Raw genomic sequence first — 27,296 nt, forward strand, 5'->3', positions numbered from 1 at the left:
TTGCAAATATCTTTTCCAATTCAGTAGGTTGTCTTTTAGATCTGTTGATTGTTTCCTTTACTGTGTAGAAGTTTATTATTTTGATGTAGTCCCAGTTTATTTTTTATTTTGTTTCTTTTGCCTCAGAAGACATATCTAGAAAAATGTTCCTATGGCCACTGTCAGAGAAATTACTGCCTATGCTCTCTTCTAAGGATTTTTATGTTTTCATGTCTCACATTTAGGTATTTAATCCATTTTGATTTTATTTTCATATGTGCTGTGAGAAAGTGATCCAATTTAATTCTTTCTCAAGTACTTGTTCAGTTTTTCCAGCACTGTGTTAAAGAAACTATCTTTTTTCCCATTGCATTTTCTTGCCTTCTTTCTCGAAGATTAATGGACTGTATAATTATGGATTTATTTCTGGGTTCTCTATTCTGTTTTATTGATCTATGTGTCTATTTTTGTGCCAGTACCGTACTGATTATTACAGCTTTGTAATGGGATTATAATGGGATTATGATACCTCCATTTTTGTTATTTTTCAAGATTGCTTTGGCTACCATGGTCTTTTGTGGTTCCATAACAAATTTTAAGATTTTTAAGATTATTTGTTTTGGTTCTGTGGAAAATGTTGTATGTATTTTGATAGGGATTGAATTAAATCTGTAGATTGCTTTGGGCAGTATGGACATTTTAACATTTGTTTTCCCAGTCTATGAGCATGGGATATCTTTCTATTTGTTTGTGTCATCTTCAATTTCTTTCATCAATGTTTTATAGTTTTCAGAGTACAAGCCTTTCACCCCCCTTGTTTAAGTTTATTACTAAGTATTTTATTATTCTTGGTGTGATTATAAATGGGATTGTTTTCTCAATTTCACTTTCTGTTATGTCATTATTATTGTATGGAAATGCAATGGATTTCTGTATTTTGATTTTTTATCCTGCGACCTTACTGAATTCATTTATCAGTTCTGGTATTTTTTGGTGGAGTCTTTAGGTTTTTCTTTAGATAATATCATGTCATGTACAAAAACTCAAAGTTTTACTTCTTCCTTACTGATTTGGATGCCTATTTTTTATTCTTATTGTCTGCAGTGGTTAGGTCTTCTAGTACTATGTTGAAAGGAAGTGGTGAGAATGGACATCCTTATCTTGTTCATGATCTGAGAGGAAAAGTTACCCATTTATCACCACTGAATATGATATTAGCTGTGAGTTTTTCATATATGGCCTGTGTTATGTTGCGATATGCTCCCCCTAAATTTACTTTGTTGAGGGTTATCATGAATGAATTTTGTAGTTTGTCAAATGCTTTTTCTGAACCTCTTGAAATGATCTTATGTTTTTTATTCTTCCTCTTGTATCCCATTGATTGATCTGCAAATATTGAACCACTTTTGCATCCCTGGAACAAATCCCACTTGATCATGGTGAATAATTTTTTTAATGTATAATTGGACTTGGTTTGTTAATATTTTGTTGAGAAGTTTTTCATTTATGTTCATCAGAGATATAGACCTGTAGGGATTTTAGTTGTTGTTGTTAGTGTCTTTATCTGACTTTGGTATCAGGGTAATGCTAGTCTCAGAATGAATTTGGAAGTTTTCCTTCCTCTTCTATTTTTTGGAGTAGTTTGAGAGTATTTATTTAACTCTTTAAATGTTTGGTAGAATTCACCTGTTAGTCCATCCGGTCTGGTACTTTTGTTTGCCAGGAGTTTTTTGACTAATGATTCAATTTCTTTGCTGGTAACTGGTCTGTTGAAATTTTCTACCTCTTTCTGATTCAGTTTTTGGAGGTTATATGTTTCTAGTAATTATCCATTTCGTCTACGTTGTCCAATATGTTAGCCTATAACTTCATAATCTCTTATAACCTTTGTATTTCTGTGGTGTTAGTTGTTACTTACTCTCTTTCATTTCTAATTTTGTTTGAGCCCCCCCCTTTTATGAATCTGGATAAAGTTTTATCAATTTTGTTAATCTTTTCAAAGAACTGGTTCCTCATTTCATTGATCTGTTCTATTGTTCTTTAGTTTCTATTTCATTTATTTCTACTCTCATGTTTATTATTTTCTTCCTTCTACTGGTTTGGGTTTTGTATGTTCTTTTTCTAGCTCCTTTAGTTTTAAGGTTAAGTTGTTTGAGATTTTTCTTGCTCCTTGAGGTAGCCTTGTATCACTACACACTTCCCTCTTAGAACAGCATTTGCTGTATCCCAATGATTTTGGATATTGTGTTTTTATTTTCCTTTGTCTCCAAGTATTTTTCTATTTCCTTTTTGATTTTTTTGTTTGAGCCATTCATTGTTTAGTACCATGTTATTTAACCTCCATGTATTTGTGTTCTTTCCAAGTTTTTTTTTTTTTTTGTGGTTGATTTCTAGTTTTATAAATTTGTGGTCAGAAAAGATCCATGGTATGACTTCAATATTTTTGTTAAGGCTTGTTTCATGGCCTAATATGTGATCTATTTTGGATAATGTTCCATATGAACTTGAAAAAAATATGTAGTCTGCTGTTTTAGGATGGAATATTCTAAATATATATGTTAGATGCATCTGGTCCAATAAGTAATTCAAAGCCACTGTTTCCATTGAATTATTTTATCTTCTTGCTGGATTGTTCCCCTTATGATTATATAGTGTCTTTTGTCTCTTGTTATACTCTTTTTTTAAACATCTATTTTGTCTGATGAGTACTGATACCCCAGCTTTCTTTTCCCTTCCATTTGCATGATAAATGCTTTTCCATCCCTTCACTTCAATCTGTGTGTCTATATATCTGAAATAAGCCTCTGTGGGCAGCATATAGATGTGTTTTGCTTTATTATCCATTCAGTCACCCTATGTCTTTTGATTGGGGCATCTAGTGCATTTACACTCAAAGTAATTATGTTTTTTAAAGATTTTATTTATTTTTTTGAGAGAGAGAATGAGAGAGAGAGAGAGAGCATGAGAGGGGAGAGGGTCAGAGGGAGAAGCAGACTCCCTGCCGAGCAGGGAGCCCGATGCAGGACTCGATTCCGGGACTCCAGGATCATGACCTGAGCTGAAGGCAGTCGCTTAACCCACTGAGCCACCCAGGCTCCCTACAATCAAAGTAATTATTGACAGGTATGTATTTATTGCTTTTTTGTTACTTGTTTTATGATTTTCTTTTTTTTGTTCTTTTCTCTCACAGTTTGCTGGCTTTCTTTAGTCATACACTTGGATTCATTTCTCTTTATTTTTTGCATATCTATTACCAGTTTTTAATTTGTGGTTACCAGGTTCATATTATAACCTCTTATAAATATAGTAGTTTATATTAAGTTGATGGTTGCTTAAGTTTGATCCCAAACTGTATTCTTCTCCCTCTCCACATAATTTACATCCCTTTTATTTTGTGAATCTCTTGGCTACTTTTATAGATGTACTTAATTTTACTTCTTTTGTGCTTCTTCCTTTTCTGATTCCTACTTACAGTCTTTCCACTTGCTCTCCTTTAACATTTCTTGTAAGGCTGCTTTAGTGGTGATTAATTCCTTCAACTTTTGTCTCTCCTCTTTATCTCTCCTACTATTCTGAATGATAATCTTGCTCGATAGAGTATTCTTGGTTGCAGAGTTTTCCTTTTTTCCGTTCAGTGCCTTGAATATTTCATGTCACCCCCTTCCAGCCTGCAAAGTTTCTGCTGAAAAATCTGCTGGTTGCCTTATGGGGTTTCCCATGTATGTAACTATTTTATTTTGTCTTGCTGTGGACCTCCTTGGGTTGACTTTGTTGGGTTCTCTCTTGGATCTATATGTCTGTTTCCTTCCCCATATTCAGGAAGTTCTCAGCTATCTCTTATAAATTATACATATTTCTTATAATATCCCCTTTTCTCTCTCTATTCCTTCTAGGATTCCTATAATGCAAACATTATTACAATAGATGGTGTCACTGAGTTCCCTAGTCTATTTTCATTTATTATTTTTCTCTCTCCTGTTCAGCTTGATTGCTTTCCATTGCTCTGTCCTCCAGGTTGCTCATCCATTCTTCTGCTTCCTCTAGCCTACTGTTTATTTCCTCTAGTGTATTTTTAATATCAGTTATCGAGTTCTTCATCTCTGATTGGTTCTCTGTTTTCTATCACTGTTTGAGGTTCTCACTGAGATCTTCCACTCTTAAGTCCAGTGAGTATCTTTATGACCATTCCTTTAAATTTTCTATCAAGTGTATTATTAATCTCCATTTCATTTAGCTCTATTGCTGTGATTTTGTTCTTTCATTTGGGATATATTCCTCAGTCTCATTTTGTCTATTTTTATGTTTTAGAAAAGTCACCTGTGTCACCTGCTCTTGAAAGTACTGACTTTTTAAAGAAAAGGTCCTGTAGTGCCCTGGAGTTCAATGTCCCCTGTTCACCAGAACCTGGAGTTTCAGAAGCGTTTCCTATGTGTGTTGTGTGCACCCTACTGTTGTGGCTGAGTCACATTTGCCTCCAGTCCAGGCATCTGCAATGACTCTCTATGCCTGTTGTGGGCAGGGTTTGGTCCCTGTGTTGTTAATGGGCCAGTCTGGGGCCACTGAAGGCTTGAGTTGAGTCAGATCAGGCATTTGCCCGAGATGCAGTAGCACTGAACTGCATGGCACTCTCCCTTGTGTTGCCCCTGCAAAGCTTTAACTGGTAGCCTGGGCCTGCAGTCAAACCAGATGTCTGCCCCCAGCCCACTGCTATGGCTGCAGTTGGACTGATGTGTGTGGTAATCTTCCCCTCTCCCCAGGGCAGAAGTTGTTTTTTGCTGGCCCCTATTGGCGATGCTTGCACACTGCCAGTCTTGTGGCATCATTTGGATGGGCTCTGGCCAAAGGTGTATTGAAGGGCGTGTGTGCAGGAGAATGCAGGAGCAGGGTGCATGGTGCCAGCAAGGTCCAGGCAGGTCCACTGCAGTAGGGGTCCTGTAGCTATCTGAAAAAAATGTCAAGGCATCTAGGTTGGAGGGGATGGATCCACAGAAGCACATGGGGCTGGGTGCACTGTTGGCAAGCTAGGTGGAGAGTGTTGGCACTGAGTTGGTTCCCACAAGTATCCATGTATCTAGACTAGGGGGTGGGGAAGGAAGATGGAACCTGCCAGCTCTTTTTTTCTTGAAGAAGTCTCCTAAAGATCCCTGCCCCTCCAGCACACACACTAAGACCATAAATAAATTTTCCTCTATACCTGAGGTATTTTTTTTGAACATTTTTTAAAAATTTAAATTCAAAAAATTAACATATAATGTATTATTTGTTTCTGAGGTACAGGTCTATGATTCATAAGTCTTATATAATACCAAGTGCTCATTACAACACATACCCTCCCCAATGTCCATCATCCAGTTACCCCATACCCCCCCCGCTCCCCTAAAGCACCCTCAGCTTTTTTCCTATGATTAAGAGTCTCTTATGGTTTGTCTCCCTCTCTGGTTTCATCTTGTTTCATTTTTTCCTCTCTTCCCTTATGATCCTTTGCCTTATTTCTTAAATTCTATGTATCAGTGAGATCATGTGATAATTGTCTTTCTCTGATTGACTTATTTCACTTAGCATAATACCTTCTAGTTCCATCCACATTGTTGCAAATGGCAAGATTTCATTTTTGATGGCTGTGTAATATTCCAGTGTGTGTGTGTGTGTGTGTGTGTGTACACCACTTCTTCTTTATCCATTCATCAGGTGTTTTTCAAACTGCTGCTTCTATGCTGTATCTCAGTAGGGCTGTTTGTTTTGTTGTCTCTTTAAGGGCAGGGACTCCACCCTCCCAGCTCTCCCAGGGCCAAGGTGGCTGATTTTTAATATTCCAGGTGATAAGCCCCACTAATTGTTAGGCCCCTCTGGTTTTCAAACCAAATGTTATGGGGATTCATCTTCTCTATGTGGGTCCTCCATGCCCGGTGTGGGGTTCTGCTCTTCTCTCCTTTCTGCGTCTGCCATGTCCCTCCCTCCTAAGGACAGCCCCTTGGGTCCATTTGGCTCCCCCTTTGTTGTGGCCTGTTCTCTACATTTAGTGGTACAGAGTATTTGTTTTGCCACTTTTCAGGTCATTTTTTGGGTTATTTACACTGATGGGAGAATTATCTAGTTTTATCTGTGGAATGAGGTAAACTTAGGGTCCTCTTACTGTGCCATCTTCCCCAGAAGTCCCATAGACTTTAAAAAAAAAATGTGTTCGATTTTTTTAAAAAAAGATTTTATTTAGGAGAGCACGAGCAGAGGGAGAAGCAGAGGGAGAGGGAGAAACAGGCTCCCCACTCAGCAGGGAGCCTGATGCAGGGCTCAATCCCAGGAGCCTGGGATCATGACCTGAGCTGAAGACAGATGCTTAATGGACTGAGCCACCCAGGTGCGCTGAGTGACTTTTTTTCTTTTTTAAGATGGACGTAAAGTCATGGTAATTCTCTGCTCAAGAATTTTTCATCATCTCATTTTATTCACAATATACAAAATTCTGCCTCAACTTATAACACCATCTATTATACTCACACTATTTCTCCACACTGGCTTCCCTGCAGATCAGTGACCAGGCCAAACATTCTAACCACACTTGTTGTTTCATACATGTAGAAAGCTCTTTTCCCAGATATCCTTATGTTATTTTTAGTTTATGTCTCTGCTCAAAAGTCACTTTATCCGAAAGAGGTTCTCTGATCACCTACCCTATCTATCTCATTACCCTGTTCTATTTTTCTTCATAGTTCTTACCACCTGACATATTGTAGTTTGTACATTCATTTATTTCTGATTTTCTCATGGAAGGTAAGCTCCATGCAATTGGGAGCATTCTTTTATTCTCTTCTGTATTTTCAGTGCCTAGAAAATTTAGGGGAACATTGTGGGTACTCAGTAAATATTTGGTGATTAATTCCAAAATATATCTTACCACAGTTAAAAAAATTTTTTTCTGGTTAATGTATCTCCTTCCAAATGTAGGTCAGAGTAAATCAAAAATGTTTTTGACATATGATGCTTCATCTTTGTGTATTTTCTTCTTCCCAAGGAAATGTGTTTAAATTAATACCAAACTACAAGAAAAAAAACAAGTAACAATTCTGATTAAAAATATGTACATTTAAAACTTAGAAATTTCAATGACTTCAATATAGAATTACCATCATCTTTTAAACAAATTGCTAGAAATAGAGATCCTCTATTGTAATACTATTTCTGATATTCCAGAAAATTGGAAAACTAATAGGTTTCCAGAATTTAGAATAAAATATTACTTCTGAATGAAATATACATTCTCTTTAATGCTTATTATCAGCTTATGTGTTTTAATGGTAGGATTTACTTCTTATGCCCACTTCCATTTCCTTGTGAATTTATAAACTCATAATGGTGGGTAGAAATATTACTCTGTAGTCTGCTAGAATTGAGAAACCAATATGTATAACATTCTTTTCCAGACTGATTACAAACTTTTTGGGAATTTCTGCTTGTTGACACAACAATCTATTTCTGAAATTGGAGTTCACTCTCAATGATCAATTCTAAAATATAACTGGACATCTGCAGAGAGGATTTTCTCTACTAAGATTTTCAGATGTGTCCAATGACTTCCCTGTATATTTGATTGTTAGAAGAAAATATATCAAATGATTTAAATAAAGTCACAAGTATTATATTGCAAAGTACAAAACTACTCCTCTCCTACATAGTCAAAGACATTTATATCTTATTGGCCTCCAATCTTCTTGAGAAAATCACAGTGATCTGCTAACTAGTTTTCTTGCCCCCAGACTGTTGAATGGCCTACCAAGCCATCTCCCCTTCTCTCTTTACAACAGTGTTCTTTGATCCCAGATTTCCAAAGGCCACAATGGCCTTTCAATAATCAAAGAAGAAAAAGTCCCACATCTTTCACATGCCAAACAAACCCTTTCACAGGTTAATCCTGATAAAAATTTTCCAGCCACATCATCTTTACTTCACAGGTACAGCCTTGTAGGTCTGTAAAAGTCCACGTTACAAATGTCTCATACCTCTTCCTAAAGCACATTTCCTTCTTGCCTAACTGGTAATGTTCTGTATGTTTTTCAAGGCTGAATTAAATAACACTCTCTGTATTAAGGAAAAATAATGGAAAATTTACCAGTTTTCTGACACTGCTTAGGTGTGAAGAATCCATAGTTGAATAATACATAGATCCTACCTTTCTAGAGCTCAGAGGCTATGAAGACTTTTCTACCTACCCCCCCTTTGAATCCCCTCCCAATCGGAATTAGATAGGATATGATAGAGTTAGGGAACCTAATCTAAGTCCATCACTAGATTATGCAACTTTCACCCGTAATCATCCATTATAATCCTGAATTGAGCCCAATTTAGGTACAAACTCAATGATTGCAGGTTTGGGATTAAGAAAGTGAAATACAATGCAAAGGTGAAAGAGTCATTTTATCATTAACCATCTGAGTATTTTTCTTCTTCCTAATGTAAAAGATTTTTTAAAATTTGATAGGAAGAATATCACTTAATAATTTCTTTTAAAAGAAAATCCTTAATTTTTAGAGAGAATTTTTATTGATGTGGGATGTTGAAATATACTAAAAAATTGTTTTAAATTAAATTGCCTCTTGTTCAACATTGACAAATAGAGGCAAAATTAGCTTTTTTAGCGTGAAATTATTGTGAATTTGCAATTTTCTCTAGGAGGGAAGGGCACCAGACACATATTCCCTTTGTCCTCCATTTTTTGTGTATTTTTTTATATTGAAAATGAGATAACAGGCAATTTGCCCATCAGGGTTTTTAATGAGTCACAGTATTTGAAGGCTATGAACTGAATAATATCTTTCATTTATTGTCTTGTCCTGCAGCTGTTGTGTTTTGTATAAGACAAATTGAAACAAAGAAAACGGTGCTCTTTAATAAGCTTCACTATTAAGTGCAACTGAGCCATTTCAGGAAATAATGGCATTTCACATAAGAGAATAAAAAACATAAATACATAATTTTCCTCAGATAAAGAAGTAAATGGCAAGAGAAGCATAAATATTAACATAGTGACCAATAAGTCCTTGTTGTCATCTAAAAAAGTCATTGTAGCACAACTGTCTACAGTTAATTTTTTATTCAAATAAGCCAATTGTGAGTCAATTATAGTATATTTTCTCAACAGAGCCTTGTTTCTCTTTTTTTTTTCTAACTTACAATAGAGTTGCTGGAGTCCATTGTCCAGCTAATCCTCAATCACAACTTCCCATATATTCTTCCTTCCTCTCCTTTCCTTGGCCTTCTGTCTGCACAGATCTTAAGACCTCTTGCCTAAACTTTTTCAGTCACTTCTTCACTGTGTTCTCTTCCTTCCACCCCCATCTATTTAGCTCACAAAGAGTTCTAGTTCTAAAGCACAAATCTGATCATATTATGCTGCTGCTTTAAAAACCTTCACTGACATCAGTCTTAAATCATTTCCTAATAAATCACACAGGCTGTTGTTTACCATCTGTAAGTTTTAGTGTTCTTGATGAAAAATTCATTCATCACAAAATGACTTTTAAGCATTTTAAGCACGATGGCAAGCAGAAGAGGAATTGTCATCACTGTGTTAGAGAGATGCAGTCTCTGCTCTCTTGGGACTTACATGGTGCATTAGTGACCTATTGCTGCTGTAACAAATGATCAAAACCTTTGTGGCTTAACACAACACAGTGTATCATTATCTTATAATTTTGGAGGCCAGAAGTCCTAAAATCAAGATTTCGGAAGGACCTACCTTCTTCTGGGGGCTCTAGGAGACAGTCCATCCCCTTGCCTTTTCCAGCTTCTAGAACCAACTGCACCCTTGCTTCTTGTTCCTTTCTCCATCTTTAAAACTAGCACTGTAGCATCTTTAAATCTCAATCTCTCATATACCTTGACTTCAGTAATCACATCTCCTTCTCTAAATCCCATAAGAACAGGGTAACAACATTGGGCCTACCCAGGCAATCCAAAATTGTAGTCCCTTTTACCATGAAAAGTAACATATCCACAAGTTCTGTGGATTAGGACAGAGATCTCCTTTGGGGGTGGGGGCATTGTTTTATTTACCATACTTGTCTAACAGATTGGGCAGATACTTGGTGACATTTAAACAATTTTTTTACTGTTCTGTATTTTCCAAATTTTATCATACTACTTTTCTAGTTACAGAAAAGTTTTAACTGTAAAATCCCTATAAATTTATCAGATGAAATCCAGTCTTTATCATGATAAAACAGACCTTAGCCCAACCTGACTGTTGACAAGCTGTCTTCTTGACTCAAGTCCTGCTCCTCTCCCTTGTACACGCTAGACCTAAGTCACAGTAGGACATTCACTGTTTCCTTAATAGAGTCCTTGTTTATAAGGTTCTGTCTCTTGCATAAAAACTGGAAACATTTTACCCCAAACTTTCAATCTGAAAACTGCCTTACTCAAATTCCATTCTTTTGCTAGCTCTTCCCTGACATTCTGGGGCATGGTCACTTTTCTGCTTCCTTTGTCTCTGCAGAGCACAGAATCCCCTTTTCTAGAACTTTATACAATTATTTATGCCCTACCTCTGCTTACTTCCCCATGCCTCCAGCACAGAGATTATGTTCTTTGATTTTCTCTATACCCAACATTTATCATAGTGCTTAGCACCACAACTGAATAGAAATTTAAGGTTTGAGTAACTAAACAATGATCATTGGAAATGGTGTACCCAAAAATATGTCTCCTAATGTATCCTTGAGGCTACAGAAGGTAGCAAATTTATTGAACTATTAGGATGTTTAAATTATTTTCATGGGAATGAAGCAATGCCTGAAGGTCATAACACAACTCTGAAAGTGCAGACTTCCTGTCATATTTCACAGGTGAATGTCTACAAAAAGACGCCAAAAAATTTTAGGAACCCATCTAATTTTTTAAATAATGTGATAATTTTTACTGACAATTTTATGATATTTGTATATTACATATATTTTATAAAGAATGCTTTGACTTCTTGATGATTTTGGGTTTGTAATGTGTGGAATTCTAGACAGGAATCAGTTTTTTAGGTACTGTTTTTCTAAGAAGAGCTATTGACTTGGGCTTTTCACAAGTTGCTCCCTGTTATTGTCCACCAGATTCAGAATAAAAACACTTAAAGTTTTTTCAGTTTGGATCTCTATTAAGAGTAAATATTAAATTGACTGGCCTACATTATGGACTGAATAACATATTATTTATGAAACAGATAACATGTACTTAATGCAGGTGACATTAACTCCAAAAACATATTGTCCTGATATTAGTTCCAATACTAAATCTCATTAAAGTGATCTCATCCAGTGATCATTTCCAGTTTATTTCTGAGATTTTGCCCACCAATAGTTCATAAAACTGAGTATCAAAGAAGACCTAGTGAAGGAATCATGTCTATTCTGGTCTCATTCACATCTTCTACTTTTATTATTTTGAGTTTTAGTACTAATCATCCTCTATACCCCACATTGGTCAGTTTAAACAAGGGTAACACTATTAGACTTGTATTTTCAGACTGAGTGTAGCTACTTCTTTATATGTATGCACTCAAAATTACAGTATAAAATTTGATCAATAATTTAAAAAGCCCTTTAACCCCTACTTATTTGCCTTTGTTTGTAACAATGAAGTACTAGAATATAGAAGTGTAATTCTCTCATTATTCCTCATAATGCCTGTTGCCTGTGTATGTGTGTGTATATATGTGTATATATATTCACCTTCTCCCTCATCTCTCACTCTCAACTGTGCTTTACAGCTGGGAGGGGTAACATGGGCTAGCCTGATAATTTACTTGGAAGAAAGTAACTTCTAACATGAGTACCATCTGTGGAAAAATAAAATGATGACTCTATATATTTTTCTGAGGTTATGTTAACAACCATCCTTCCCTCCTGAAATAGCAATAACTTTGGGATTTAATGCTCAATTTATTTTTTAAACCCATCCTATGTGGATGATAGCTGTTCCTTTGTGAAGTCTTTTTTTTTTTTTACAAAGAAAAAAACCTTCATTTTTTTTATTATGTGTGTTAATCACCATACATTACATCATTAGCTTTTGATGTATTGTTCCATGATTCATTGTTTGCATATAACACCCAGCGCTCCATGCAGAACGTGCCCTCTTTAATACCCATCACCAGGCTAACCCATCCCCCGGCCCCCCTCCCCTCTAGAAGTCATATGGAATCACCATAGATCTAAAACATTATATAAAGTATACAAGTTCAAAACATTAGTTTATCAATTGACACAGAAATAATTGCTCTGTAACAAATGATACAAACTAAATTTGTAATGACAAATTAATAAACCAGATAGCTAATTTAGTCATATTTAAAAATATTAATGCCAAGTGTTTCAAAATACTCCCAAATATTAGTAAGCTATTTTCTTTACAAAAGATAATTCTTTCATACTAACTTTAAAACCAGGAAGTTTCCAGTTAAAAGTTAAGTCAGTGAACAAAGTTAAGCTATCTTTTTATATTCCCAAACTACAAAATTTTTATCCCTATTAAATGTAGATTAATTAACATAGTGGTATGTCTACTAAGTGGACTATTACATTCCAGTTTGTTTACAGTATAATCTCCTTTAACTTTACATTTTTTAGAAACACCATTACTAAATATTATTCTTTAAATCTAACTAAAGTCCCTTATGATTCAAAGCTTTGATCAGGGAAACATTTATTAGTCATTACTACAATGTCTTAGATTATACTTTAACTTATATTTCATTTAATGTCATTGCATTCTAGTACTTGATCTCATCAAAGTGATCTTACCAAGTGATCATTTCCAGTTTATTTCAGAGATTTCACCTATACAGAGTGAATAAACTCAGTGTCAATGATAATGCTCATGAGCTTCAAGGTAAAGTGGAATATTTTCTGAAAATATCACCAGGTTGATTTAGAGTCCAGTTTCTAGAATATAGATCCCTGATTACACCATCTTGGAAGATTCACATCCTCTCAAGATAGAGCACTTTGCTAGAATATTGATTATGATTTAAATAACAGCAACACATTGCCAGCAAGATCCCAAATACACAGAAAATGCTATGAAAATATATTCAATCTAAGAATGTCAGATATTTAATCAAGTTAAAAATGAAATTGTTTTATCCATACTGATTCCTTTTTTAAAGGAAATTTTACAACTTTTGAACCAAACCATAATTTTGTTAAAAAAAAAAAAAACTCTTGTATGTATATCCACATTATGAGTCAACATCTTCATTCTTACAGAAAACTTACATAAATAAAGGAAATTGACACATTAGAAATGACACAAAATTAGAAAACCTATGGTATTTAAAATAAATGCACACTCATACTTTTTTTTTTTGGCCTTTTTAAGTTTTGATTCCAGTTAGTTAACATACAGTGTTATATTACTCTCAGGGAACAATATAGTGATTCAACAATTCCATACATCACCCAGTCCTCCTCATGAAAATTGTACTCCTTAATTCCCATCACCTATTTTACCCATCCCCCCAACTCACCTCCCCTTTGGTAAACATCAGTGTGTTCTCAATAGTTAAGAATCTGTTTCTTGGTTTCTCTTTTTCCCTTTACTAGTTTGTTTTGTTTCTTAAATTACACATATGAGTGAAATCATATGGTATTTGTCCTTCTTTGACTGACTTATTGAACCTAGCCTTATACTCTCTAGCTCCATCCATGGCATTGCAAATGGTAAAATTTCATTCCTTTTTAACAGCTGAATAATATTCGCATGTTTGTGTGTGCGTGTGACTTCTTTTTTATCCAATCATCAACCAATGGACACTTGGGCTGCTTCCATATCTTGGCTATTGCAAATTGCTATAAACATAGGGGTACAAGTATCCCTTTGATTTAGTATTTTTGTATTCTTTGGGTAAATATCCAGTAGGATTATTGCTAGATTGTAAAGTAGTTCTATTTTTAACTTTTTGAGTAATCTCCATACTGTTTCCCACAGTGGCTACACCAGTTTGCATTCCAACCAACAGTGCAAGAGGGTTCCTTTTTCTCTACATTCTTCCCCATACGTCTTGTTTCTCATGTTGTTGATTTTAGCCATTCTGACAGGTGAGATGATGTCTCAATGTAGTTTTGACTTGCATTTCCTGGATGGTAAGTCATGATTAATACCATTTTATGTCTCTTGGGTATCCAGATGTCTTCTTTGGAGAAATGTCTGTTCATGTCTTCTGCCTATTTTTAATTGAATTATTTATTTTTGGGGTACTGAGTTGTGTAAGTTCTTTATATATTTTGGATACTAACCCATTATCAGATATGTCATTTGGAAATACCTTCTCCCATTATGTAGGTTGCCTTCATTTTTGATTTTGTTTCCCTTGCCTCAGGAGACATATCTAGAAAGAAGGTGCTATGGCTGATGTCACACAAGTTACTGTCTGTGTTGTCTTCTAGGATTTTTATAGTTTTGTATCTCACATTTAGGTCTCTAATCCATTTTGAACTTACTTTTGTGTATGGTATAAGAAAGTGACCCAGTTTCATTCTTTTGCATGTTGCTATCTAGTATTCCCAACACCATTTATTGAAGAGACTTTTTCCCATTGCATATTCTTGCCTCCTTTGTCAAAGATTAATTGACCATATACTTGTAGGTTCATTTCTGGGCTTTCTATTCTGTTCTATTGACCTATAGATTCTTCTTTCTATTCTGTTCTTTTCAAGATTGTTTTGGTTATTTGGGGTCTTCTGTGGTTCCATACAAATTTTAGGATTGTTTGTTCTAGCTCTGTGAAAAATATTGTTGGTATTTGATAGGGATTGCATGAAGTGTGTAGATTACTTTGGATAGTATGAATATTTTAACAATATTCTTCCAATCCATGAGCATGGAATGTCTTTCCATTTCTTTGTATCATCTTCAGTTTTCTTCATCAGTGTTTTATAGTTTTCAGAGTACAGATCTTTTACCTCTTTGGTTAGGTTTATTCTGAGGTATCTTATTGTTTTTGGTACAGTTGTAAATGAGATTGCTTTCTTAATTTCTCTTTCTGCTGCTTCATTATGAGGGTATAAAAATACAACAAATTTCTGTATTGATTCTGAATCCTGTGACCTTACTATTTCATTTATGAGTTCTAGCAGTTTTTGGCTGAGGTTTTTGGGTTTTATATGTATAATATTATGTCATCTGCAAATAGTGAAAATTTTTTGGATGCCTTTTATTTTTTTGTTGTCTGATTGATAAGGCTAGGACTTCCAGTACTATGTTGAATAAAAGTGGTGAGGGTGGACATCCTTGTCTTGTTTCTGACAGAAGATAAGTTCTCAGTTTTTCCCCATGAAGGTTGTTAACTGTGGGTTTTTCATAAATGTCCTTTATTATGTTGAGGTATGTTCCCTCTAGGCTTACTTTGTTGAAAGGTTTTATCATCATTGGATCTTGTACTTTCTCAAATGCTTTTTTTTGTGTCTATTGAAATGATCATATGATTCTTATCCTTTCTCTTATTAATATGATGTATTACATTAATTTGTGAATATTGAACCATCCTTGCAGCCCAGGAAAAAAATCCCACGTAATTGTGGTGAATAATTTTTTTTAATGAATTGTTGGATTCAGTTTACTAGTATTTTGCTAAGGATTTTTACATCTATGTTCATCAGGAATATTGCAGGTAGCTCTTTTTTAGTGGTGTCTTTTTCTGGTTTGGGTTTCAGGGTAATACTGGCCTCAGAATGAATTTGGAAGCTTTCCTTCCTCTTCAATTTTTTGGAATAGTTTGAGGATAGGTATTAACTCTTCTTAAAATTTTTGGTAGAAGGTGCCTGTGAAGCCGTCTGGTCCTGGACTTTTGTTTGTTAGGAGTTTTCTGATTACTGATTCAATTTCTTTGCTGGTTATTGGGCTGTTCAAATTTTCTACTTCTTCCTATTTCAGTTTTGGTAGTTTATGTTTCTAGGAATTTATCCATTTCTTCTAGGTTGTCCAATTGGTTGGCATATTGTTTTTCATATCATTCTCTTGTAATTGTATTTCTGTGGTGTTGGTTATTTCTCCTTTCTCATTCGTGATTTTATTTGCATCTTTTCTCTCTTTTTTCTTGATAAGACTGGCTACAGGTTTATCGACTTCATTGATTTTTTTCAAAGAATCAGTTCTTGGTTTCATTGATATGTTTTGTTTTTTTTTAGTTTTTACACAATTTCTGCTCTAATCTTTATTATTACCTTCCTTCTGCTGCTTTTAGCAGTTTTTTTTTTTTTTACTAGGTCCTTTAGGTGTAAAGTTAGGTTGTTAGAGATTTTTCTTCTAGAGGTAAGCCTGTATTGCTATAAACTTACCTCTTAGACCACTTTTGTTGCATCCCAAAAGTTTTGTAACATTGTGTTTTCATTTGTTTCCCTTTTTTAATTTTATTTCTTGGTTGACCCATTCATTTTTAGTAGCATGTTATTTAATCTCCATGTGTTTGTGGTATTTCCAGATTTTTTTCTTGTGGTTGACTTCTAGTTTGATAGCATTGTCAGAAAAGATGAATGGTATAACTCTGAACTTCTTGAATTCAGCGAGGCTTGTTTTCTGGGCTAATATGTGATCTATTCTGGAGAATGTTCCATGTGCATTATTTTTTTATTTTTTAAAAAATTTTTATTAACATATAATGTATTATTTGTTTCAGGGGAAGAGGTCTGTGATTCATCAGTCTTACACAATTCACAGTGCTCACCATAGTACGTACCCTCCCCAATGTCCGTAATCCAGCCACCCCATCCCTCCCACCCCTCTCCACTTCAGCAACCCTCAGTTTGTTTCCTGAGATTAAGAGTCTCTTATGGTTTGTCTCCCTCTCTGGTTTCATCTTGTTTCATTTTTCCCCTCCCTTCCCCTATGATCCTCTGTCTTGTTTCTCAAACTTCTCATATCAGTGAGATCACATGATGCTTGTCTTTCTCTGATTGACTTATTTCGCTTAGCATAATACCCTCTAGTTCCATCCACGTCGTTGCAAATGGCAAGATTTCATTTTTTGATGGCTGCATAATATTCCATTGTGTATATATACCACATCTTCTTTATCCATTCATCTGTTCATGGACATCTTGCTCTTTCCATAGTTTGGCTATTGTGGACATTGCTGCTATAAACATTCAGATGCATGTGCCCCTTTGGATCACTACATTTGTATCTTTGGGGTAAATACCCAGTAGTGCAATTGCTGGGTCGTAGGGTAGCTCTATTTTGAAGAAATAGTTCCTCTTTTTGAGGAACCTCCATACTGTTTTCCAGAGTAGCTGCACCAGCTTGCATTCCCACCAACAGTGTAGGAGGGTTACCCTTTCTCCGCATCATTGCCAATATCTGTCATTTCATGACTTGTTAATTTTAGCCATTCTGACTGGTGTGAGGTGGTATCTCACTGAGGTTTTGATTTGTATTTCCCTGATGCCAAGCAATGTTGAATACTTTTTCATGTGTCTGTTGGCCATTTGGATGTCTTCTTTGGAAAAATGTCTCTTCATGTCTTCTGCTCATTTCTTGATTGGATTATTTGTTCTTTGGGTGTTGAGTTTGATATGTTCTTTATAGATTTTGGATACTTGCCCTTTATCTGACATGTCACTTGCAAATATCTTCTCCCATTCTGTCAGTTGTCTTTGGTTTTGTTGACTGTTTCCCTTGCTGTGCAAAGGAAAAATATGATAAGGGTAAATACGAAGAAGGGATGGAATATGACTGTAAATATGACTGTAAAATCCCCCTGAGGTGGGATTGCCCCACCCTTGCCAGGGGCCAGGCTAAGTAATCTGCAAGGGTTTGCTCTCGGGAGCTTTTGTTCCCTGAAATCTTTCCATATAGCTTTGGAAGACGAGACTGAAAATGGCGGCCTCCCAGTCCCTGGTCCCGGAGGAGCCGAGAGCTCAGGGTCCCACTCCACAGTGAGCCCCCAGAGAAAAGCAGTCAATCACTCCTGTCTCCCTGGTCTCTGGCCGCACTCCGTGCTCACCCGGGCTGTGACCGAGCGTTTCTATCTCTGGCACCCGACTCGGTGTGGAGTCTCCAAACCCAGCAGATTCCTGTAGTGCGCTCCTGCACCACTCCTCCTGGGGGAGGAAGGGGAGTCTCCCTGATCTGCTGCTTGTTGGGTCCCTGCTCGAAGAGCAGCGGCCCGACTGTGCTGCGGACCACAGTTTATCGCAACCCCGAGCTGAGAGCCCACTCCTTGGCTCCGTCTTTGCAGCCAGCTTCCCCACTCTGATACCTGCGAGCTCTGCTGCACTCAGGCACCCCCAGTCTTTCTGTGACCCCAAGGTTCCTGAGACCACACTGTCACAGTGAGAGTTCCACCCCCGCTTAGCCACCGAGATGACGTCCCTCAGCCAAGCAGACTTCTAAAAGTTCTGATTTTGTGCTCTGTGGCTCTATCACTTGCCAGTAGCAGCTAACAGACGATCCCTCCCCCTACTGTCTATCTTCCGATATTCTTGCCTCAGATTCACTTCTCCGCATGTCCTACCTTCCAGAAAGTGGTCATTTTTCTGTTCAGAGAGTTCCTGCTATTCTTTTCTTTGATCTTCTGTTGAGTTTGTAGGTGTTCTGAATGGTTTGATAGCTATCTAGCTGAATTCCTGGGACCAGATGAAATTTAGGTCTCCTACTCCTCCCCCATCTTGCTCCTCCCCTGCAATGATGTTCCATGTGCATTTAAAAATAATGTGTATTCTGCTGTTTTAGGATGGGATGTTCTAAGTATATCTGTTAAATCCATCTGTTCCACTGTGTCATTCAAAGGCATTGTTTCCTTGTTGATTTTCTGTTGAGGTGATCTGTCCATTCATGTAAAGGGGGTGTTAAGGTCCCTTACTAGTCCCTTACTGTGATCTACTAGCTCCTTTATGTTTGTTATTAACTGTTTTATGTATTTTGGTGCTCCTATGGTGGGTACATAAATATTTACAATTGTTTTATCTTCTTGTTGGTTTGTCCCCTTTTTAGCATATAGAATCCTTCTTTATCTCTTGTTGCAGTCTTTATCTTAACGTCTATTTTGTCCAACATAAGTATTGATACTCCATTTCCCTTTTGACATCTATTTGCATGATAGATATTTCTCCATCCCTTCACTTTGAATCTGCAGGTGTCTTTAGGCCTAAAATGAGTCTGTCTTGTAGGCAGCATATAAATGGGTCTTGTTTTTTAATCCATTCAGTTACCCTGTCTTTTGATTGAATCATTTAGTCCATTTACATTCAGTCATTATTGATAGATATGTATTTATTGTCATCTTATTTGTTTTGTGGTTGTTCATGAATATTTTCTTTGGTGCTTTCTTATCTTTCATGGTTTGCTGATTTTCTTTAGTGATATGTTTGGATTTATTTCTCTTTATTCTTTGCATATTATTTTTTTTTTTTAACACAACACAACTTTTTTTATTTTCCGTAGAAGCTCTTCTTAATATTTAAGATGTTCTGCACTGGAGGCCCCACACTGGGTTACAAAATTGGAATGTAACTGTTAATTTTGGTTCGATGTCTTTGTGAAATGCATTCTGCTATCCACACAATATTTCTCATTTCTTGTTCCTTCAGCTTTGTGTATGCGTAAAACACACCATAGTGGAATTGCCTGTTGAATGCCAGCACGTTCATTTGTACCTCATGCTCATAAAACACATCCTCCAATGTCTTTCCTCCACTGCCATCACCCACAGCCTCAAACAAAGGCTTGTATACTCCATAATGGTCTGCTACTCTCCTCATCTGATCAAAGTCTTCTGCTTCAGCCAAAAGGCACAACCCTTCAGGGTAGAGTTTGCCACAGGTAGGGTAGAGGGTCTCCCGGTCGTCTTTGCTCAGTTCAGTGCCAAAGGAGTTAAGAGTGATGATAAAAGCACATCTGTCAGCCTCAAACTCAAGAATAGGACACATGATTTCTGCTGTGACATCACCATGATTCTTACAGAATTTATAGAATGCCTCGAGGTAAGATTTGTACAGTTTATTGCGCAGTAATTCAATATTCAGTTCATCAAAGGTATTTTCAGACATACAGTCTTGAAAGAATGGAGCTAATGGTGTTTCCACCAGAACGGCTTTAAAGAGATCAGAAGGTGTCTCCGCAATGTTGACTGCATCCATTTCCGTGAAACGGCCCAACGGGTGGCACTTGACCAGAATTTCTTTCACAGGTTTTTTTTTTTGCAATGCACCGTTCATCAGTAGAATCACATTGTCTATCATGTAACTGCACGTCATGTATGTAAAAAATGTGCTCAGGGGTTCCAAGGAATGATTCCGGAAATATTCACATTCTCTGCATAGCTTTTTCCTCATCTCTGTGTCAGTTTTGGAAACAGTAAGAGGATTTGTTTGATGAGCCAAGAAGTTTCCATAATCAGTGGTCTGGAGATGAATTTTCACATCTTCCAGGGTCTCCCACTGGACCAGGTTGATGTAGTCCTGCTGGGTCAGGAGGCTGGTCTTGCACCATCACACCAGGCCTTCCAGGTAGCCATGGTCCACGTTAAAGTAGAACTCGGCAGCCTCAAGCATGGGGAAAGAGATCACAGCCAGTTTGGGCTGAAGCAACTCTGGATCCTAGTGGGCTCCTCTGCATATTATTGTTTTTTGATATAAGTTTACCATTAGGTTTGTATATAACCTCTTTTGCATATAGCAATCTATATTAAATTAATGGTCATTAAGTTTGAACCCATTCTTCCTGCCTTTTCTCCCCATATTTTAGGTATATGTTATTTATGTATTATTTTTTGAGAGAGAGAGAGCAAGAGCTGGGGATGGAGGGGCAAAAGGAGAAGGAGAGAGAATCTTAAGCAGGCTCCATGCCTAGTGCAGAGCCTGACATGGAGCTCAATCTCACAGCCCTGAGATCATGGCCTGAGCTGCAATCAAGAGTCAGATGCTTAACTGAGCCACCCAGGAGCCCCTTATTTTACATCCTTTTAATTTGTGAGTTCCTTGACTAATTTTTTACAGAAATATTCATTTTTACTGCTTTTGTGTTTCCTACCTTTATAATGTCACTTTGGGGCTCTCTTTTCCACTGAAAGTGTTTCTTTTAATATTTCTTGCAGGGCTGGTTCAGTGGCTATGAACTCCTTTAGTTTTTGTTTGGGAAACTCTCTCTCTCCTTCCATTCTTAACGATAGCCTTGCTAGAGACTATTCTGGCTGCAGAATTTTCCTACTCAGCACTTTGACCTATATCATACCACTCTCTTTTGGCTTGCCAAGTTTCTGCTGAGAAACTCCCTGTTAGGCATATGGGTTTTGCTTATAAGTTAGTGTCTTTTCTTGTCTTAATGTTTTTAACATTTTTTTCTTTATTACCATATTTTGCCAATTTAGTTACACTATGTCTTGGTGTGGATCTGTTTTTGTTGATTTTGATGAGTTCTCTGTGCCTGTTGGATCTGGATATGTGTTCCCTTCCCCCAGATTAGGGAAGTTTTCAGCTATTATTTATTCTAATAAATTATCTGCTCCCTTTTATATCTCTTCTTTTGGGACCCCCATAATATGAATACTATGTTTGATGGACTTACTGTTTTCCTTAAGTCTATTCTCAATTTGCTTAGTTCTTTCTCTCCCTTTTGTTCTAGCTTGATTACTTTCCACTCCTCTGTCTTCCAGGTCATTAATTCTTTCTTCTTCTTCCAGCCTGCTGTTCATTGCATCAAGTATGTTTCTCATTTCATTTATTGAGCCCTTTATCTCTATGATCTTATCTCTGTGTTAAGGGTCTCACTCATGTCTTCTACTCTTTTCTCAGGTCCAGTGACTATCCTTATGATCATTACTTTGAATTCTCTATCAGGAATGTTACTTTGTCTGTGGCCTTGTCCTGTTCTTTCAATTGGGATAAATTTCTCTGTCTTCTCATTTTGTCTAAGTCTTTGTGCCTGTTTCTCTGTTTAGGAAAGTCAGCTACATCTCCTTTTCTTGAGGGCTATGGCCTTATGAAGAAGAGGTTCTGTGGTGCCCCGCCACGAGGTGCTACCTATTCCCCAGGGCCTGGTGCTCTAATGTGTGCTGTGTGTGCCCTGCTCTTTTTTCCTGGCCTCTTTATCCTTCAGGCCAGTCATCTGCAGGGGCTCTCTCTATTTTGGGCAGTGTTTTGTCTGTGGCCTGAAAGTGGTGCCTTTTAATTAGGTATGCTCTGGTCTATTTGTGAAATGAGACCTGTCACCACCACCACCAGAACTGAAGCTCTGCAAAACTCCTGAGTCAGGATATGTGGTGTTGGCCAGGGTTTGTGCCAGTATTCTAGTGGAGGGGCCCACTGTGCTGGGACTGAGGCATGTGTGACTAGGAGGGGTTGTTCCACCACAGCATAGGGTACAGAGCTTATGTAAGCAAGTTATGTAGGGAGTGTTAGCATTCTGCTGGCTCCCACAGGTGGCCCTGTGCTTATTCCCTGAGGAGCAGGGGAGAAAAATGATACCTTCCAGGTCCTTTGTTCCATCGCTCTGGAAATGGTCTGAGATGCGTGAATCACCTCCCCACTGTGTGCCCCAGACATTCTTCAGATGGCTGTTTCCATGCTGTATGTCCTGGGGCTGTTTGTCTTCTCTCCAAGAGCAGTGCAATGCCCTGCAGGCCCTATCTCAGCCAAGCCACTGACCTTTAAAACTTATCTTTAAGAGCTTCTGGTTGCAAGAATTCCTGAAATTTGTCCCCTCTTACTTTCCAAGGCAGTTGCTGCAAGCCAATTGCTATGGGGATTCATTTTCCTCTGTGGTCCCTTGTATGGTTGTCTGTCTCTCACTTTTCATGACTGTGGCTCCCTCCCCATCACAGCATCCATAATCCATTTCTCTCCCAAACTATATCTCTGCCTGGCTTCTGCCTTCAATGTGGCCTCTTCTCTCCCTTTAGTTGTGGAGTTTGTTCTGTCAGTCTTCAGGTCAATTTCTGGGATACTTAGGATGATGTGATAGTTATCTAGTTGTATTCATGGGATGAGGTGAACCTAAGGTCCTCCTAGTCCACCATCTTCTTCCAACTTCCTTTACATCAGAAAAATTATGACAATACAGATAAGGGTTTCTTTAAATAGCTATGTTGAACAAAACTAAGTATTCCTTATAGATGAGTTATTGAACCAAGACAACAACTCAGAAAAAAATATAGCCATTTCAAATTTCTTTGGCTAACCAAAATTCTGGAAACCAATAAAGAAATTATGGAAACATAATGAATTTCTGGAAATTCACACATTAGCTGCCATAGTAACAAATAGTGCTGTTTTATTAAGTATAATATCTTCGGGCACCTGGGTGGCTCAGTTGGTTAAGTGACTGCCTTCGGCTCAGGTCATGATCCTGGAGTCCCGGGATCGAGTCCCGCATCGGGCTCCCTGCTCAGCAAGGAGTCTGCTTCTCCCTCTGATCCTCTCCTCTCTCGTGCTCTCTATCTCTCATTCTCTCTCTCTCAAATAAATAAAATCTTTAAAAAAATATCTTCAGAATACATATATATACACTCATTATGTACATATATATTGTGAACATAGGAATATCTATCTCTCTCCAAATATATCTCCATTCCATTCCTAAAATTCACACTTAGTGCTAAACAATTTTATTCTATGCATTATTTCTTTTCATTTAGAATCATACGGTATAAATGATAGCATGGTAAATTTAAAAGTTGCTTTCTGGATATCTGATACTTTTACCTAAATACTTTGTCATCATGAAGAAATTTAAATGTGAATAATTTGTGGCACCAAACTGATCCAGAAATCTGAATGTTATATGCAAAAATATAATGGGCACTCAGAAGAGTATAATTTTTACTTTCTATTTGTTTGTTTCTTAGAACTCTAGATGGTATAGGACAGCCATTGCTAAATACTTTTTTCTAGTTCTTATATATAAATGAAAAAGTATCAGAGTGGTTGACTGAACGATTTGTAAAATTAACACTGAGAAGTGAATTTTTCTTCCTATTTCTCAGGCACCATGTTGAATATTATCAATGAATACAAATGAGAATGTAAAATAAATAAGCTAAAGCTTGCATTATTAAAAACTATATGCAAATGTTTATTTAAATGGCAAATTCCCTTGAGCATTTAAAAATATTTGCAAACAGATTGTTAACTGTGACTGATAGGCAAAGATAGTAAAGCTACAGCATTAGTAGCTGTTGCCAGCCAAGGATCAACTAGAAATTGAGATTGAGCAGCTGTGAAGCTACAGAGAAAGTTAATTGCCAAAATAATTATAAATAAAGCGTACAAAAATTAATTTCCACACAATTTTCAGGGGTAATAATATTATGTATGTAATACAGTGTGAAAGGCATTCTGGCCCATTGACCTATGAATAAATAAGGGAAAGGAAGGGAGGAAGGAAGGGAGGGAGGGAGGAAATCACAAATATAACATTACTATTAATTTCCCTACTATGATTCTGAATAAATTTTTTTAATTCTCCCTTCCTTCAACAAATACTTATTGAATTGTTGCCTTTTATTTTGGGTATAATATATACCCAGGTATATAGTATTGGTATATAATGTGCAAAGGAGAATAGCCAATGCCTCTGTGGGGCTTTTACTCCAAAATAAGGATACACATAAGCAAACAAGTTAATTGTAGATAGATCAGGACAAGTTCTGCAAAGTATAAAGATGTGATGAGAATGAGGCTGAGGACATAGCACTGGGACACAACCTCTCTGAGTAGGTGAGATTTGAACTGAGTCCTGAAGAATATGAAAGGAGGAAGCCTTTTTGACAAGCATCATTGTGAGCTGAGAAAACATCATCTTCAAGACCCTAAAGCAGCCAAACATGTTTACTGCAGTGAAATACTAGATAATTAACTGATTTTTTCTCCTTTCACTTTTCTCGAAGATAATCAGGATCCTATTAACTCTGCTGTCTGTGACTAAACACTGGTATGTTTCTCATTTTTATACCCAAAATCCAAGATATTAAAGGCACCACCGATTTCACTTTATATTAGACCTGTCTGAGGTGCTGGCTTACTTTTGTATATAGATATCCCTACGATTCACAGCTTGTGATTTTAGTATCACTATGGTTTCATTTCATTTTCTAGTTAAGAATAGAAAATATACCTAGTCAAGATATTTGCTTGGAGAGTAACCCAATACTATCAGATTACTTTTACAAAACCAAAATTATCAGGGAACTTCAATATTGTACTATCTTATTTCTGATATTGCCATTTTAAATATTATCAAATATTTCTACTGTTGAATTATAATTTCAAAGAGCTCATGCTATTTTATTTTTTTAAGATTTTATCCATTTACTTGACAGAGATAGCTACAGCAAGAGAGGGAACAAAAGCGGGGGGAGTGGGAGAGGGAGAAAGAGGCTTCCGGCTGAGCAGGGAGCCCGATGCAGGGCTTGATCCCAGGACCCTGGGATCATGACCTGAGCCGAAGGCAGTCACTTAACCTACTGAGCCACCCAGGCACCCCAAGTTCATGCTATTTTAGATCTCCCTAATCCTTCTGCAAAGACTGACCGTTCTCCCATTTGCCAACTGGTAAACTGCAGAGCATGCTCAGCTATTACCAGTTCCAGGCAAATTTCCACTCCCCTTCTCTCGTCTTATGCTTCTCTGTGGACCTTGTAGATACCATTATCAACTGATCATACAGTATTATCTGTCCCCCACACTAGACTGCTTAACATTTTGATTGTATATAGGACTTCACATATATTGATTTGATGAAATGTTTGTTGATGTTAGGGGGGAAATGTCCTATTGGCAACCTTCCCTGTGCTAATCTGGGGATTGTCATACTGATAGAGGAAATTCACTAGTCTGAAAATCTCCTATTTTGAAACACTTCACTTATATAAAGGGACTTTTAAATAAGATTTTATTGATTTCAGAGAGAACACACATACAAAAGTAGGGGGAGCAGTAGAGGTAGCTGTAGAGGGAGAGAGAGAGAAGCAGGCTCCCCATGGAGCAGGGAGCCCAATGCAAGGCTCCATCCCAGGACACTGAGATCATGACCTGAGCTGAAGGAAGACGCTTAACCCACTGAGCCGCCCAGGTGCCCCTAATTAATGGGACTTTTAAACAGCCTAGATTTGATTGTCCATGCTCCAAGATATAAATTTCTATGTGGCTAGGTACCAAAAGTGAGGGTCCAGATGACTTAATGACCCAGATTCTTAATGATTATCTGTTATATAATGGTTTGGCTAAAGTTTATGAAGAAAGTTTTTATTCCATAGAGTGGTAAATTTAGCCATGATGACAACTGCCAAAGAGAGTGTGACTAATTATTAAACTCACACTGCATTCATAAGTTTCATTTTTTTCCCAATATTAATGAATGGGTTGATAGTACCAGTCTATCTAAAAGGTCACTTCATCTGTGACATTCTTTCTGTAATCTTTCCATCAATATTAAGACAAAGGTAAATGCCATATTCTTGTGTGGTTTGCTTTGAAAACATTTAGCAAATGCCAAGCCATTGTAATTCTTCTAGCCACTCAATATAAAAGGAAGCTGTGGATTATTTTTATTTTCCTTCAGCAATGGATCAACAGACAATGATGCTTTTTACAAGTCAAGATAAACATAAAAAAGATCCTGGGCTCTCCAGATGAATCAGGTAACCTTTGGTGTTTCAAGAGGTGCTCACTCTGTAGGAGCATATGTTCTTGCAGGCAACAAGCCCCAAACAATTATTATCTAAATATTAAATTTGTAACAAATTATTATAGACCTTATTAAATCATTTAGATATTTGATGCCTGTTTCTCTTCTCACTCAGTCTGAAAATGGTGAAATATGTGTATCGAGAGGTGGTAAAATATGGTGGTTATGAGCATGGACACAGAAGATAGACTGCTTCTGTGTAAAATCCAGCCTGCAGGGGCGCCTGGGTGGCTCAGATGGTTAAGCGTCTGCCTTTGGCTTGGGTCATGGTTTCAGGGTCCTGGGATCAAGCCCCGCATCGGGCTCCCTGCTCGGTGGGAGGCCTGCTTCTCCCTCTCCTTCTGCTGTTTCCTCTGCTTGTGCTCTCTCGCTCTGTCAAAAAAAAAAAAAAAAAAAATCCAGCCTGCAACTTACTAGCTATGTAACTTCAGACAACATGTTTCTGTGCAGTACCTTTCTCTGTGCTTCAGTTTCTTCATCCGTAAAATAAGACTACTACTAGTACCTGCCTTACGGTGTTGTTGTATGGATTAAATGAGTGGTATGCCAAGTAGTTATATAGAATCTGGCACATGAGAAGTTCTGTATAAGTGTGAGCTTCCATTACTATTATTATATGTACTTCCTAGGTCTCTATTACTCAAAAATCAGCCCTCCTT

At 37.1% G+C, this 27,296-nt stretch overlaps 1 pseudogene; it reads right to left on the reverse strand.

Annotated features, from left to right (window-relative positions):
- Positions 1-19,448: 19,448 nt before the first annotated feature.
- LOC114215876 (V-type proton ATPase subunit d 2 pseudogene) lies at positions 19,449-20,507 on the reverse strand (annotated as a pseudogene).
- Between the last annotated feature and the right edge of the window lie 6,789 nt (positions 20,508-27,296).

The sequence above is a fragment of the Eumetopias jubatus genome, unplaced genomic scaffold (genome assembly GCF_037043125.1).
Source record: "Eumetopias jubatus isolate StellerSeaLion01/CBP00866 unplaced genomic scaffold, mEumJub1_p1.0 scaffold_3, whole genome shotgun sequence".
In the NCBI taxonomy this organism is placed as follows: domain Eukaryota; kingdom Metazoa; phylum Chordata; class Mammalia; order Carnivora; family Otariidae; genus Eumetopias; species Eumetopias jubatus.